The 16269-nt window shown below is 42.5% G+C and overlaps 1 long non-coding RNA gene across 1 annotated transcript in view; it reads left to right on the top strand.

Moving 5' to 3' along the window:
• The first annotated feature begins 6653 nt into the window (after positions 1 to 6653).
• Positions 6654 to 16269, top strand: part of LOC125136017 (uncharacterized) — a 37062-nt gene continuing 27446 nt past the window's right edge. The window contains exon 1 of the long non-coding RNA XR_007137091.1: positions 6654 to 6948. This is a non-coding gene — a long non-coding RNA (uncharacterized LOC125136017). The remainder of the gene's footprint in view (positions 6949 to 16269) is intronic.

Raw genomic sequence — 16269 nt, 5'->3', positions numbered from 1 at the left:
AAACAATTTTAAATACAAAGTAAATGCCAGGTGAACAGCTGCTGGGGCAGCAAATTCAAGTTTTGCTTTGTAAAACTTTGTGGAATTAAAAAATACTTTTTTCCATTGTGGTTGGTTGAATCCATGAATGTGGAACCCATAGGTATGGACGGCCGCCTGTACTTTGCGCTCTTCTTTTTCCCATTGATATTATATTTGATTTGATATTATAAATATCACTTTCTATCAGCTCGTAAGTCTTGTTGCAAAGTAGTCCAATATGGGAGGGTACAATGGTTTATTCAAACACTATCCAAGGGGTGGTTATTTAGAGTGTTTCCAACAATTTACGTATGAGAAATAATTCTGTAATAAGTAGCTTTCTGAATATGTATTTTTGTACTGATGGAGACCTATTTGCAGCGTAAGTCCCTAGAAGTGGGTTAGCTGAGTCCAAAGGTAAATCCATATGGTTTTGTTCGAGATGGCCAGGTTCCCTTCCAGAGATTGGTGCCAGTTGGTATCTTCATCAGCAGTGTCTGAGCCTGCCAATTTCCTCACAGCTTTACCAACAGAATGTGTTATCATATGTGTTACTTTTTGTCAATCTAAGAGGTGAGAGATATCATCTCGGTGTTGTTTTAATTTGCGTTTCCCTCATTAGGAGTGAATTTTAACATTTTTAATGATTTTAAGTACCATTTTAAAATTTTTTTTTTTTTTGTAAATTGTCTCTTGGTGTCTTTTTCCCATTTTTCTATTGGGATTTTGGTCTTTTGTCTCTCTGCTTTTAAGACTTTGTTTGTTCCTAGAAGTATATCAGTCTTATTTACACTATGGTCTCCAAACATTCTCTTCCAGTGGCTCAATTGACTTTTTACTTTGTTTTTCACGATGTCTTTCTCCATGCAAAAATTTTTAAAAAATGCAGTCACATTTTTCAGGATTCCTTTTATTGTCTGTGAATTCCGAGTCATAGTTAGAAAGCTTTTCACTATATTGAGGTTAAAAGAGAATTCGCTATTTTTTTTTCTCTGCAACTTCTCCTCCTCTCTCCAGCATTTAGATCCCTGAGCCATTCCTCTATTTGGAGCTCATTCTGCATGGTGTGAGATATGGATCTTTTTCTTTAGTTTTTTTGTTTTTGTTTTTGTTTTGTCTTTTGAGGGCTGTACCTGTGGTATATGGAGGTTTCCAGGCTAGGGGTCGAATCAGAACTGCAGCTGCTGGCCTACACCACAGCCACAGCAACGCGGGACCCGAGCCATATCTGCAGTCTATGCCACAGCTCATGGCAATGCTGGATCCTTAACCTACTGAGTGAAGCCAGGGAACAAACCTTATGGATGCTAGTCAGATTCGTTTCCACTGAGACACGACAGGAACTCCTGGATCTTTTTCTAAGTGACAACGTTAATTTTTCCAGCATCATTGATTTAAAAAGTCCATCACTGTCCCAATGATTTAAGATGTCACTGGTGAGGACTGGCTCTGTGGACTCCGCTGGATGTGTATTTGAGCACCAGACCCGCCTTGTTTGTACTATGTACACCTGCCTGGTAGGGCTAGTTTCTTTGTTGTCTTGTTCATCTGACAAAAAATTTTCAAATCTTTTTTTCCCTCTCTTTTCCCTTTTGAAAAATTGTGCCTTTGTGTCCATTGATGTTCTTTACATATATATAGGCTGTGCCCACAGCATGCAGAAGTTCCTGGGCCAAGAATGGAACCTATACCAAAGCAGTGACCCAAGCCACAGCAATGACAACACTGGATCCTTAACCCTACTAAGCCACTGGAGAACTCCAAGGTTCTCCACATTGAATTCAGTTTTATTAGATGTAATTACTATGGCACCTTTCTTTTCTAAATTTGAATTTACCTGCATATATTTGTTTTCTCCACTTTAAGTTAAAGAAAAAAATATCTAAGTAATATAGTCGCAACATTCAATAGTTCTAAAAAAGTTTATTTAAAATAAAAAGAAACATGGAGTTCCCATCGTGGCTTAGCGGTTAACGAATCCGACTAGGAACTGTGAGGTTGCAGGTTCAATCCCTGGTCTTGCTCAGTGGGTTAAGGATCTGGCGTTGCTGTGAGCTGTGGTGTAGGTCGCAGACGCGGCTCAGGTCCCATGCTGCTATGGCTCTGGTGTAGGCTGGAACCTCCATATGCCGCAGGAGCAGCCCTAGAAATGGCAAAAAGACCAAAAAAAAAATAAAAATAAAATAAAAATAAAAGAAACAGTAGCAATGGAAACGAGTCCCTAGTCTCTCTGCACCCATTCTCCCTCCATTTTCACTTATGAGGTATAACGCCTTTTAGTCCTATTGGTTACTTTTTCTTATATTCACTTCTATATTACTAAATAGTATACTTAATCACTACTACTTGATTTGATATTTGAAACATCATTTGATAATTTTCGGTCGTGGCATTAGAGGACTTATCTTCTCCTCCTCCTCCTCAATCATCTTTAAACAGGGAAATCCTGAGACAACTCATATTTGCTTCTTTGATGATTATATTCCTTTTTACATTTAGCTGGAGTTTAATTTTTAGTCATTTTTTTTCCTCCTAGTAATTTTAAACACAGCTTTTTTGCTCTTCATGTTAATGATTTAAATATCTAACTAAAATGCTTAAGCTGTATTTCAATTTCTGAAATTATTGGTGACGAGTGACTCCCATGAAAGATGAGGAAATCAGTTCACTTTCATAGACCTACAACAGACTGGCAGACTGGCGGCTGCCTTCTACCTTCTATTCTGTATTAATAGACTCAAGGTTTTTTTTTTTATCATAGTTTATTATAATTAAAATGGTACTTATAATGAACTATAATGAAACCTTAATAAACTATAATAGTATAGCGAATACATTAATTAACTAAAAAAGCTATAATAAACTATAACATAATACTATAACATAAAACCATAATAAAATGTTTATTTTTAAGAATTAAGATATTTACATTTGGTCTTATAACTGTAGTCAAAATAGCTATCTAGATTCAATTTTCTGCTGAAATGTTTCCAACGTCTTTTCAGTTTTCTCATAGAGAAATTTGTACCTCTGTGATTATTTATTTTGATTTTCATCTTGATTAGCAGGGTTATGTCGTCATGTTATTTTAAAGATAGGCATATATTAATTATGCTTGCCTGCATATTTGAAAACCTCTCTTGGTTTTTGTTGTAAAGAATGAAACCTGGGAGTTCCTGTCTTGGCTCAGTGGTAACGAACCCAGCTATTATCCATGAGGATGCAGGTTCAGTCCCTGGCTTCACTCAGTGGGTTAAGGATCCGGTGTTGCCGTGAGCTGTGGTGTAGGTCACAGACACAGCTCGGGTCCCTCATTGAGGTAGTGTAGGCTGGCAGCTACAGCTTCAATTAGATCGCTAGCCTGGGAACATCCATATGCTATGGCTGGGGGCCCTAGAAAAAGACAAAGAAAAAAAAATGAATGAAACTTGAGTTGGGGAAAGTTCTTGAATCATACGTCTCTTTATTCTTTCAGAATTTGGTAGACTAGCTCCATTGCTTTTTGGCATCTACCTTTGTTTAAAAAAAAATCGGGCTGCTTTTGAAATTCAGTAACTTATTCAAGAATGAAGGTATACTCTTTATGTTTATACATGTTTTGCACGATGATCCTTTTAAATCTACATTCATAAGTGACTTCAGTTCAGGAACATTGTCTTCCATTATGCCTTTGAATATTTCGTGTGTACTGGCTCTTCTGCTCTCTTTCTTTTCAGAACCAAATAGCTATAGATTGGATCCCTGCAGTGAGTCCTTGAGAGGACCCTCTTCTGAGCACTTTGAATTTTTCCATTTTCTATTGTCCATGATTTTTTAAAGCCTGTGCCATTTTTTTTTTTCTGCAGTGCTCTTTCAATTTTTGCTGCTGCTACTTTTTTTTTTGTCTTTTTATCTTTTTTGTTGTTGTTGCTATTTCTTGGGCCGCTCCCGCGGCATATGGAGGTTCCCAGGCTAGGGGTTGAATCGGAGCTGTAGCCACCAGCCTACGCCAGAGCCACAGCAACGCGGGATCCGAGCTGCGTCTGCAACCTACACCACAGCTCACGGCAACGCCGGATCGTTAACCCACTGAGCAAGGGCAGGGACCGAACCCGCAACCTCATGGTTCCTAGTCGGATTCGTTAACCACTGCGCCACGACGGGAACTCCTGCTACTTTGTTTTAATTACATTTTGTTTTCTGCTGAAAATGGTATTGTTATTTCCCCTTTCATCTGAATTTAGCAAGGACATGTTCCTTTAATTCCTTGAGACTATGAAGTATTATTTCTGATGTAATTCTTTTCTTTCCTAGAGGTAAGTCTTTCCAAGATGGCTTCCCTTACTGTTATACCTACTTTTTTTTTTCCTGTTGTTGTCCTTGTAGACACTGTTTTGCATAGGTCACTTCCCTCATCTAAAAACATTTATTTATTCCCCGAGCATTGACTGTTCTGTCCAGGTCTTTCTCTTGTTCCCCCAAACTCTACTTGGATGTATCTTGTATTTCGGGTTTGCTTCTTTGCTTTTGTGGGCAGTACTTACACATTGCCTTGGGCAGGAACATGGAGGGTGGGAAACCGTATTTGATAAAGTTTTTCCCCTTTGTTTTGTCATTTCATTGCTTGACGCACATATGAGCAAAGCTTGGCTCTGAGAAGATGAGAGGAGAGACAGTGGTCAAGCAGGACCAGAGAAATACCACTAATTCTTTAGCTTCTGAAGGAGAATTTTACTGCTACTTGTTTCCCAGAGCTTTTTCTATCTGCTTGCTTCTCTAATGTTTTACAATTGTGTATCATATTTTGTTTTTCAACATGTTAGTTGTATACATAGTGTTATATATACACACACAAACACACACACATATACGTATATACATTATATATATTGTATTATTATATATATAGTGTATATATACTTACATACACACAGAAAGGGAGACAGAGAAATAGAAAAAGAGAGGAGAAAAAACCTAGCTCGATCATGATATTCTTTAGGTTGAAACCAAATCTTACCCCCTTTTGTATATTCTATACAATGCCTAATGAGATACTTCATTCAGTGCCATTCTTATTTATTTATTTATTTATTTGTTTGTTTGTTTATTTTGTCTTTTTGCCATTCTTAGGGCTGCTCCTACAGGAGGTTCCCAGGCTAGGGGTCTAATAGGAGCTGTAGCCGAGGGCCTACACCAGAGCCACAGCAACATGGGATCCAAGCTGCATCTGCAACCTACACCACAGCTCACGGCAACGCCGGATCCTTAACCCACTGAGCAAGGCCAGGGACCGAACCCGCAACCTCATGGTTCCTGGTCAGGATTCGTTAACCACTGAGCCACGACAGGAACTCCTCAGTGCCGTTCTTAAAGTGACAGGAATACAAGTTTAGAACGGGGATAACAGGAACTAATGCAGATCACTGATTCTGCCAGGTGCGGTATTAAGCACTTTAAAATTTTTATTTTATTTTTTTATTATTTTAATTGAGATACAATTGATTTATTACTTTTCAGATGTACAACAAAGTGATTTCATTATATATATATATATATATACACACACACACTTTATATATGTGTTTATATGTATAGACTTTTTCCATTTTAGGTTATTACAAGATAGTGAATATATTTCTCTGTGCTATATAGTACATCCTTGGTACTAAGCACTTTTTTTTTTTTCTATTTTTTTTAAAGGGCCGCACCTGTGGCATATGGAAGTTCCCAGACTAGGCTTTGAATCTGAGCTGCAGCTGCTGGCCTATGCTGCAGCCACAGCAACATGTGATCTGAGGAGAGTCTGTGACCTACACCATAGCTAGGCAAAGCTGGATCCTTAACACACTGAGTGAGGCAAGGAATCAAACCACATCCTCATGGATACTTGTTGGGCTTATTACCTCTGAGCCACAAGGGGAAATTCCTAAGCATTTTATATAACATGTTTTTTGTTTGTTTGTTTGTTTTTTTCATCATTGCCTTTTCTAAGGCCGCTCCCTCGGCATATGGAGGTTCCCAGGCTAGGGGTCTAATCTGTGCTGTAGCCGCTGGCCTACACCAGAGCCACAGCAACGCGGGATCCAAGCCGTGTCTGCAACCTACACCACAGCTCACGGCAACACCAAATCCTTAACCCACTGAGCAAGGCCAGAGATTGAACCTGCAACCTCATGGTTCCTAGTCGGATTCGTTAACCACTGTGCCACGATGGGAACTCCTAGCATGTTTTCTTTTATAATCTCAACAATCTTAATGAGATAGTTACCACTAAATTTTTTAATTAATTTATTTTTTGGCCATACCTGGGGTATGTGGAAGTTACTGAGCCAAGGATAAAACCCACACCACAGCAGTGACCCCAGCCACTGCAGTGACAATGCTGGATCCTTAACCCACTGAGCCACCAGGGAACTCCAACTATGGTCTCCTTTTACATAATGAACACATTTACCAGAGGCCACATCGCCAGTAATTGGAGATCTGGGGAAGTCAAATCACAGACTGACTGCACAGCTGATGCTCTCAACTAGCCCATGTCCCACTTAAAGCAAAAGCCTTCAAGTCATGTGACTGATGCCCCAAGATCCTTTCTTTTCATTTGTTCAGATGCCTTTATGAACCTACTGTCTCATATTCCCCTCTAACAGGTGCCTGACTGCTTCACTTCTCAAGGAGCCTGGCCCAGACTGGGCTTCTGGTCTCAGATTTGCAGGGAGGGACCAGATTTGAATCTCTTTGATGAAAAAATTTGAAGACCAGCTCCTATTTCTTAGAATTTAAAGTGGAGTTACAAATTTAAACTTTGGTGGCTTAGAACTAGCCATAAACACTGCCTTGGGAGAACCTGATGTTTTGCACTGATGACTCAACACTGTGCTGAGTGACAACCTGCAGATTTATCCAGGGAGAATGGAAGGGGACCCCCTGGGAACTTCCTGTGATTTGGTGAGTTAGACTTTATTTTGCCTGATTGGATCCTGCTTTCTTCAGTTATTGTAGATCTCAGGGAGGCTGGACCCATCCTCAATGGGCAGAAGAAATTGAACATGGAATATGCCCTCAATTTGGTGGTATCTCACTCACTGTGTGTGTGTGTGTGTGTGTGTGTGTGTATCTGCGGGCACATGTGTGGTTCAGTAGAGTGAGAGGAGAGGCTGCATTGTGGTAAGTTTTTAAAAAAAATATTTTCAGAATTCTTTTTTTTTTTTTTTGGCTTTTTAGGGCCTCATTCATGGCATATGGAAGTTCCCAGGCTAGGGGTCGAATCAGAGCTACAGCTGCCAGCCTACACCACAGCCATAGCAACATCAGATCCAAGCTGTGTCTGCAACCTACACTACAGCTCAGGCAAAACAGAATCCTTAACCCACTGAGTGAGGCCAGGGATCCAACCCGCAACCTCATGGTTCCTAGTTGGATTCTTTTCCACTGTGCCACGATGGGAATTCCTTCAGAATTCTTGATACAAAAAATCTAGGAAGTGCATAAATGTTATGGTGCTTCCATGATCTGGATGGAGCCATGTTCCTATTTTGATGAATCTGGTGCTTTTCTACTTAAATATTTGTTTATATTATATTTACCTACCATGGGCAGATTCTTTAAAATATTAATAGGAATCAACTAATTTGTCAACCCATTTTACTTCACAGCATGTTGTTAACGGCTATCCGGGTATTCTATTGAATGAGTATGCTGCTATTTCTTGTACCAACATGAAGCCTCTCTGGGTATCAGTTTCAATCATCCATGATGGTGCATGGATTTGGACCAAGAGCCTCAGGGACGTGAGCCTCGTTTCTTAGACCTTGGCTCTCTTCTTTTGACCGTCCTCTTGCAACAAATTCCATAGGACCTGCAAGTGCAGTCTTCCTGTGGCAATTTTAAAGGGTTTGCCCAGGATGTTGATATTGAGAGGGTAGAGAAGGCCATTCATGTGTAGAGATGGACTTTTTTTTTTTTTTTTAGGGCTGCAGGTGCAGCACATGGAAATTCCCTCCCAGGCCAGGGATCGAATCAGAGCTACAGCTGCCAGCCTACACCACAGCAACACCAGATCAGAGCTGGGTCTGCTACCTACACCACAGATCATGGCAATGCTGGATCCCTAACCCACTGAGCAAAGCCAGGGACCTAACGCTCATCCCCATGGATACTAGTCAGGTTCATTACCACTGAGCTGCAACAGGAACTTTAGAGATGGCCATTTTTAAGGAACCAAAGCATTGAAGAAATAGGAAATCATTTCAGTTAAGTTGTTTAAAAAGATAGAGAAAAATAAAAAGGTAAGGGAGAGGAAGAGACTAAGACTTCACTTGTTTATCGGGAAGAAGCAGACTCACAGATATAGAGGACAAATTAGTGGTTACCAGTGGTGGGAGGGGTGGCGGGGGAGCAAGATGAAGGTGGGGAGAGGAAGGTATAAACTGTGGGGTATGAAATAGGCTCAAGGATGTATTGTACAACATAGGGAATATAGCCAATATTTTGTAATAACATCTATGGAAAGTAACCTTTAAAAAATTGTATAAGGTAAAAATTTTTAAAATCCCACAAAATAATAAATAAACAAATCAATAAATATCTGGAAATTCTTTTAAGGGCCTCACAAGCTTGCAGATGAAAGCTCTGTTCAGGGAACCACATAGCAGAGCTGTGAATAATTGAGGTCAGATTATCATAGAAATAATTACCCGTGTTTTTATAGCACTTACTCTGGGCCATAGCTCATCTTCTCAATAACACTTCATGGTAGTTTTTATCATGATGTCCCTATTTTACAGTGAGGAAATTGAGGCACACAAGGGAGAGTTGCGCCCCCTAGTGCTCGGGGTAGGAAAGTGACCCAGCCCTCCCGTGTTGCAGATGGTGGAGGAGGGAACTGCTTTAGTGCAATTAACCCTATAGCCCAGCCCTGCCTCCCTGTAGCTGTTTATGGGCCTGGACCCCCTCTTTCTGCTGCCAGTATGGCCTGAGATTCCAGCCTGCAGTGGGCTTGACAGCACTAAGTCACTCAGAAAGGGGAACCAAGGTGTCTGTCACACTAGGAGATCCTGAACCTTGTCCTGAGGTAAAAACTGAGGATCACTCAAGGATCAATTTTTAGTAATTCACATACACTTCTCATCTCCAGACTCTTTGACTCATTCCTCCCTTCTTCCAAAATTAATTCTCTTAAAGCTTTTTAAAGGCATCAATGTCTGATGTTCACGCTTTGATTTCAACGTGGCCACGCCTTCCGGGACACGGTAGATCCTCAAGTGGAAGAACTTGGGCACTGGCGGCTGCAGAGAATTAAGGTTACTTTGATAAGGATGCATTATTTCTGATCCTGCAGGTCATGTCCGTGGAGATTTTCTTGTGTGTGCGGGGAGGAGAAGGGAGCTGGGGCTGTGGTTAGGTCTGGTCCCATCCTGCTTGAGGTCCTAATACTGCGGGATGTTGGATGCTTGGTGACCAGTGCCGTAGAAGTGGCTCAGAGCAAGGGGGCTTCTTTGTAAAAGTGGGCAGTGACTTGTAGGGAGACCTATCTCCTAAAGTGATGGCAGCATCATTACCTCAAACCCCCTCGACAAAACAGAATACTTACAGAAAGAACATGGTGATATGTTGACTTTACTAGTGTACAGAAATTTAAGCAGAAAAGTATAGACCCTTTTAAAAAACAAGGGCCTTATAGGAGCCATAAGTGGATCTTGGCTTTGTCCTTGCAAATTTAGAGTACCAAAGGGTCATCACTCTCCTTAATTTTCATTGTTGAGTAATAAAGTCATAGAAGGTTTAGGATAAATGGCTGAATGTATACAAATCCCATATCATCCCTGAGAACTGAAAATGATAAGCAGCTCCTGACATGAACCTGTTTTCTTGCCATTTCTTTCTTCCAGGCAATGTGGTCTAAGAGAAGGCAGTGAGCACAGAATGGTGAGAGCCAGCCCAGGTTTGTCTCTGCTCTGCCAGAGATAACTGTGGGGACCTTGGACAAGCAGCCTCCTTAAACTTCAAGCTGATCTTGAGTGAAATGAGGAGTTGCACCAGAAAGTGTTAAAGTGTCTTCCAGCAGGAGTATTTGATGATACATGAGTTAGGGATTGGGAAGAAAGAGATGGAGAGAGAGGAGGAGGGAGACAGAAAAAGAGGAAGGAAATGAGAGCAGTAGATGGGAGGAAAGAAGGAAAGGAGAAAAGGATATTCAGAGAAATTTGGACCAGTTCAAATTAGCTGAGCCCCACTTATCTGTCTGTGCCAGAGATGACACTACCTGCTATCCACGCAGAACTATTCAAATCTCCCATCCTTCTGCTTCTTGATGCTTTCTTGATGCTTTGATGCACTGTCACATGTCTGGCCCTGACTACTTTTGGCTGAGCAAGGTAGACAGGTAGATGTCTAAAGCTGCAGCATTAAAAGTGACTGAGAAGGACTAGATTTAGCCACATTAGGAATGGCAACAAACCAAGTCTGGAAAAATGCATTTCTAGGGGAGAAACTGTCAAGCAGATGCTAGGAAGGTTTGGCGGGGAGAGATGCAGAGAGGGTATTTGAGAAATGTCTACCTGCATCACAAAAGCAGAACCTTGTTTTTTACTCTTTGATACTTCAGTAGAAGTTTAAATTTCTTCTTAATACTATTTGTATGTTCCACTTGAATCTTCCTTGAATCTCATACCTTGCCAAGCCCAGTCCCATGCTCTCTGTGTCATATGAGGTTTTGCTGGGTGGGAATGAAACAGAGGAGAGCCCTCTGAGACTTGTCAGCTTGTTGCTGAAACTCAGCCTCCACCTGCCATTGCTCAATAGAAATGCAGAGACAGAGTTTTGGGTGAAGGAGAAAATGATAGCTTTGTTGCTTTGCCAGGCAAAGGGGGCCAGAGCAGGCTAAGGCCTTAAAGACTCTGCCTCCCTTGGAGAGATTAGGAGGTGGTTTTATAGTTTGTAAAGTGGAAAATAGGGCCACACATAAGAATGAGGGTAGAGGGAAACTTGCCTGTTTCTCAAACTGGTATTTGTTGGTCCCAGGGCTGGTTCTGGTGGTCCTCCTTCTTCCTAGAATGAAAGGTACTTCATCGAGTAGTTCTTCTGATTTGCTGGGGGTTTTACTTCAAGAGAAAGGCTCAAAGATATCGTTGTATATTTTTCTTGAAGAGGAACTGGGACCCTGCCCCAAAGTTGTGCTATTGTCTCTTGCCTGCTCCTCCCTGGTCTCTGCATCCCCTCCCTTCTCTGATTAGTAACTGCCCTTTGGAGCTCAAGGAAGGTCCTGGAGGCTGAGACTTATTCCCTAAAAACAAGAAATGGAGGACACAAAAAGGCTTGTGTGCCTAGGGGCCCCATAGGGCACTAGCTCTATTATGGTCACAGATTTAAAAAAAAAAAAAAAAAAGCAAAACCTGAAAGTTGAGAGTTAAGTTTTATTTGGGGTGAAATTAGGACTGTAAGACAGCACCTCAGCTAACACTGAGAAACCCCTCCAAGGAGGTGAGGCCGGAGTTTTTGCAACAAAGAGAAGGCAGTAGAAAAAAAAAAAAAAGGTTTACAGAAAACCAGATTTATGGAAAAAGATTTACAGAAAACCAGTTTCTACAGGAAGCTGTAAGGGTCTGGGCTTACTGGAATCACTCCTTTGATATGCACCTCAGCTCTGAGCCAGGCTTCTTTGTTTCTTTCCTGAATTCCTTCAGGGCCCATTGGCCCACCCTTGGCAGGGGCTATTCTCACAGATGACCTTGACATCTTTTGTTCTGTCCACTTAACTGCAACCCAGGAGGCAGTATTTCAGAGATAAAGGTGAAGGGGGAGGTACATGCAGACATGCACACATTTCCCGAAAGTTTGCTGCTGGTCTTGTGAAGGTCACTCCTGGTGATGAGTCAACATGAAGGATTTCAGTGTTTTTCTAGATATGAGGAGATGCAAGAATTGGGCTCATAAAATCTTCTAAAAATATCTACCTGTCCAAAGACCTGTTCTTCCAGTTTTCCCAGAGCACAGAGTGCCTCACTCTTGGTATCCACTCTGAGATCTGCTCAGGAGGTGCCCTGGGTCAGCAGCTGCGATGGCTCATGTTTTTTATCCATGTAGAGGCTGATGGCAAGTGACAAACCTCAGATCACAGATTTCTGGGCACAGAAGCCTTCCTTATACCCTCCATTTCTTGCCAAAAGGGAAGAGGCTTCCGCCTCCATGATTTGCCCTGAGTTAAAGGGAGGGCCAAACAGTTGTGCTAGGGATGGAGTAGGCACAGGTAGTTGTAGAAGTAGTTGGGATCAGATCCCAACAAAGGATCATAGACAGAGAGGGAAACCCAGGGGACGTTGGGAGATCACTGTAGGTTAACAACTGCTCCAGAGGAGCATCAGAAAGAGGCAGGCTTGCTCGACTAGGGGAGGCAGGAAATATGCCTCTGGTCATTGGGTGGGGGGTGGGGTGGAGCCTGCATTCAGATTCAGACCAAGGGCAGGAGTTTGAGGACCGCCCTTCTGCTGATTTGAATACACACATTACCAAATACTAAGGAGGAGCTACTGCTCCAAGAAAGAGGAATAGGTGGGCTCTTCCAACCCCCAGTCCCCTTAGGGGAAAAAAACTGTAGCCCACCAGAGCCTCAGGGCAGAGCCTCCTTGCCTGCCTGCTGGCATCTCTCACAAGTGTCCTATCTTAATAAATCTATTTCTTGCCTATCACTTTGTCTCTTGCTGAATTCTTTCTGTGCAGAGGCTTGAAGAACTTGAACCTCAGTGAGTCCAGACACGGAGTGAGTTTAATTTAATGCTGTGGGTTTAAGTCCCAATCTGGGTTTAGGCTGGGTTTGAATCCCAGCACGTGTGTTCAAGTACCAGTCTGTGTTCTGGCTAGGTTCAGGCCATTAGTGCTGCCAGTTTCAGCAGCTTATCAGGGAAGGGAAAGGATGCAGAGATCAGAGAGGAGTAATCAAGAAAAAATAGTGCAGCCTTGGGGTTGGATCCTGATTTCTCCTTGAGAGATACGCATAACAATATATGAGTTCTTCTGCAGAACTGAAATCCCCCCAAAATGGAAGATGTTAACTACTGGATGACATATTCCTCATTCCAGAAAGATCAAGGGTGTGATACTCTTAAGGGCTACCAGAACCAGTCTCAGCACCAACTAAACACCAGCTTTGAAAAAGAATGCAAGCCTGCATCTAGCCTGATCCTTATCTGTGGCCCTATTTTCCATTCCCAAACTCTCCTTCCTGTTCTCTCACAAAGGAGCACACAGTCTTTGTGGCCTGTTGTGGCCTCATTTGCCTGGCAAAGCAATAAAATATATTCCTTTCTCCTTTGCCCAACACTGTTTCCATGTTTCTATTGGGCACTGGTGGGCAGAGGCTAAATTTGGCAACAAGAATGGGAGAAAGTAGGCACATTCAGACTCTCATGGAGCACCCAGACAATGCTGGAGTTGAGCATTATTAGAAGTAGACTTCGAGGAAAATGCAGCTGAGGGAAAATGTAGAATTACAAAGACAGGACACAATTTTGTAAATTACAAGCAGAGGTGTTGCAGGAAGGGGGACCACTTCCAGGGCCCAAGCATGGGCTCTTGTCCTACACTCAGAAGTTAATTGTCCGAGGAGACACACATGCTGACAGAGCAAGAGGCTGTATTGGGAAGGGATGCCCAGGTGGAGAGCAGCAGGGTAAGGGAACCCAGGAGAACAGCCCTGCCACATGGCTTGCAGTCTACGGGTTTTATGGGAGTGGGGTTAGTTTCTGGGTTGTCTCTGGCTGATCATCTTGCTTGGCCTGCACTTGGTCTGGCCCAGGGTCCTTCTTTGTGGCACATGCACCTCTCAGCCAAGATGGATTCCAGCCGCAAGGATCCTGAGAGGTTGGCTGTCTCCTCCCTCCTACTGGCCCCTGCCACAGCCTCCTGATTTGTCTTCAGGGCGGGCCATGTTCCTTATCAGGGCCTCCTGCTGGGAGACAACACATGTGTGAACCGGAGGTTGGCACTTGCCATCAGCCTCTATGTGGAGTAAAACATGAGCCATTGCAGCTGCTGACCTGCAGCACCTCCTGGGCAGGTCTCAGAGTGGAGACCAGAAGCGGGGCACTCTGTGCACTGGAAAAACTGGAAGAAGAGCTCTTGTAATTTTAGGAGAAGATTTTATGAGCCCAATTCTTGCATCTTCTCATATCTAGAAAAACACTAAAATCCTTCACGATGACTGGTGTCTGTGACTAGTTGTAACCTTCACAAGACCAGCAGGAAACTTCTATAAAATGTGTGCATGGCTGCCTGCACCTCCCCCTTTTCCTTTATGACTTAGATTTTGAGAGTCCCCCTTTAGTGGACAAAACAAAAGATGTCAGGGTCATCTGTGAGAGCAGCCACTCTCAAGGGTGGGTCATTGAGCCCTGAGGGAACTCAGGAAAGAAACAAAGAAGACTGGCCCACAGCTGAGGAGCATAGCAAAGGAATGCTGCCAGTAAGCCCAGACCTTCACATCTTCTTCTGTGTATCTGGTTATCTATAAATCTTTGTTCCTACTACCTTCCTCTTGTTGGAAAACTCCTATATTCTAGCTCCCCACCTTGGGGCTAATGGAGATGCTGTCTCCTGGGCTTAAGTCCTAATATCACCCCAAATAAAACTGAACTTTCAACTTTCAGGTTGTGCATTTTTTTTAAAAGTCATCCCATACAAGCAGCCATTATTGTGCCTGACCAAGGTGGGTGGTTTAGTCATCAATTCCCTAACAGGGGGAGGCAGGCATTAGGTAGGCATTAGGTCTTATCCTTAGAAACTCTCATCAGTGGAGAAGACAAGGATTTAAATATGCATAACAACTGTAAGCTGAAAAAAATCATACAACCTGAAAGTTAAGAATGATGTTTTCTTTGGTGGACTTTCTGAGGACTTCAAGCCCAGAAACAGCCTCTCAGATAGCTCTGAGGAGCTGCTCCAAAGCAGTGAGGGAGAAGAAGCCAGGGCATATAGGAGTTTTTGCAACAAAGACCAGGTAATCAAAACATGAAAAAATTACTGTTAATTAAGGAAAACCAGACATCTCAAGTGAATACATTAAGAGTTTTTGTCTGTATGGGAATATGCAAGAGTCTGGGCTCCTTGAAATCATTCCTTTAATAGGTATCTTAACTAACTAGGGCCAGTATCCTGTTTTTCTCCATCCTGAGTCCCCTTAGAGTAAGCAGTTGGGGGTGGCTTCCCAGGCTGAGGGCTTGATGGCTGCAGCATCATTTGTTGCCTGATGGCAGGCAACATTCTTCCTCCACGCAACCTTAGTCTTGTTGACTGTGCTTTTTCCAGTTCCCTCCTGTAAGTGGTCTCCTCCTTCACACATCTTTTATCTTCAGCTGCAGATGGTATTAAAGTGGTGGCTTCATCCTTTTTGGTGAGTTCGTTTTCTTGGCTCTCTTCCATAGAGATATGTTATTCAACTTTGGTTTGATTTTCTCCTATTCATCTCTTTCTTGTCAATGTAATTCTTGGACCAGTCAGAAGAACCCAGATGGGGAGGAGGAAAATTTTTATTCTTCAACACTTCCCTGAGAGATGCTCAGTGGAGGTCATGAAGGTGCCTGCTGTTATCAGAGCAGGAGGAGGCCAACAGCTGTGCTTCCTCCAGCTGTGTTTCTGGACACAATATGTTAGAGACCGGGGGGGGGGGGGGGGGGGAAGGTTTTTCTTTTTCTTTTTTATTTCTGCTTGCTCCTTTTTTGGGTTCTCTGGTGAATTGAGGTTCCTCTCCAGCTGTGAGGGTGTCTAACCTGGTTAAGGGCTGACAGATTGCTGTGAATGCATGACAATTAAAATTAGATACAACCATTTATAAACATGATTCTAAATAAGGAGACCCCAGCTGTTGGTGCCTCTTTTGAAGGAGGCATCAGACCTGTAGCCAGAGTGTAGAGATTTATTGCTTTGTACTCAAGAGTTCTCATCATTAGCTCTTTTGTTCTGGAATTTTCTGTAGGCTTTGTATTTCACTTAAAACAATCTGCTTCTGGAAGGATTATTCGAAATGGGAGGCATTCTGAGAAAGGGAGATTAGCAGACTTTATGGCCTCTATCTGTAGAAAATAGTAGGAAGGAAATAAAAATTTCTCTTACTTATTTTCTCAGATCAGGAATGACCAGTGATATAGCCATTCAATGATGTGGGTTTTGCTGTCAAAATACTCCTGTCATTGAGATCAATGACCAGCACAAGTTTGCAAGTGTGTGTGTGTGTGTTAAAGGGATGTTTCTATTAGTGCTGCCAAATAGTTCAATTTT

The sequence above is a fragment of the Phacochoerus africanus genome, chromosome 9 (genome assembly GCF_016906955.1).
Source record: "Phacochoerus africanus isolate WHEZ1 chromosome 9, ROS_Pafr_v1, whole genome shotgun sequence".
NCBI lineage: Eukaryota > Metazoa > Chordata > Mammalia > Artiodactyla > Suidae > Phacochoerus > Phacochoerus africanus.
Note: the sequence above shows the minus strand (reverse complement) of the source record. Positions and strands in the feature narration are given on the sequence as shown.